Raw genomic sequence first — 1,013 nt, 5'->3', positions numbered from 1 at the left:
TCATTAAATATCAACATGTCTTTATTAAGAAAGCAAAGCAAGCAATTTTCAATCTTTTTGATAGGAAACCAATATAGTATCTCAGAGGGTCGACACGAAAATTACATACCTAGTATTCAAAAACATATCCCATGTTAGTGTGATAACAAGTGTTCTGGTTTGCTCAGGACTGAGGATGTTCTCAGACATAGGACTTTCTGTTTTAAAACCAGGAAAGTCTTAGGCAAAGCAAGACAAGTTGGTCACCCTACTACAATGCTCTTATAGATGAGATACTCAACCATGGCCTTCAAGATTCTCTTGTTAGGGCAACATATAGTTATTTAAATAATTGAAGCCTATAGGCATTATTTATTTGTTCTCGTTCAGTGGGGAAGGTTGTCTCCAATAGCATGCCATAGGGCTCCTTCCTTCACTATAAGCTGCTGACAGTATTATTTTAATTATTTAACAAATTTTTTGAGCACCTATTATGCTTTCAGCACTTTTCTAAGTCCTAGATACAGCAGAGAACAAGGAAGACAAGGATCCTACCCTTGAAGTAGACAAATAAAAATATAATAGGAGAGTGACATCACCATCATGGTGATTTGACACCCCCCTTTTGTCTCTCCTCTTAAACCTACAACCAGTAAAATATCTATAACTCAACAACGGTGGCTCTGCCCAACACACCAGGACACCACAGAATTCCACATATCTGTTTATCTAAAGGTAGATGGACTGGAGCACATGGAGCAGGCAGAACTAGAGGTACAGTGGAGGAAGTACCTGCAATCCTGGATTCCCAGCCATGGCAGCTAAGCCTGCAGTTCCCAATAAACTGGTAGCATTAGGGGAGGTAGCACACATGACACTGGCCTCCTGGCCACAGCAGCACTCACAGCCACAGGGAACCAGACAACACCAGCAGCAAGGCCTGTGACCCTCTCCATCCATCTGTGAGGGCACCTGAGATAGCACCTCCCTCCCTCCACTCAGCAGTAGTGCCTGAAAACCCAACAATCCTGGTC

The sequence above is a fragment of the Sus scrofa genome, chromosome X (genome assembly GCF_000003025.6).
Source record: "Sus scrofa isolate TJ Tabasco breed Duroc chromosome X, Sscrofa11.1, whole genome shotgun sequence".
NCBI lineage: Eukaryota > Metazoa > Chordata > Mammalia > Artiodactyla > Suidae > Sus > Sus scrofa.
Note: the sequence above shows the minus strand (reverse complement) of the source record.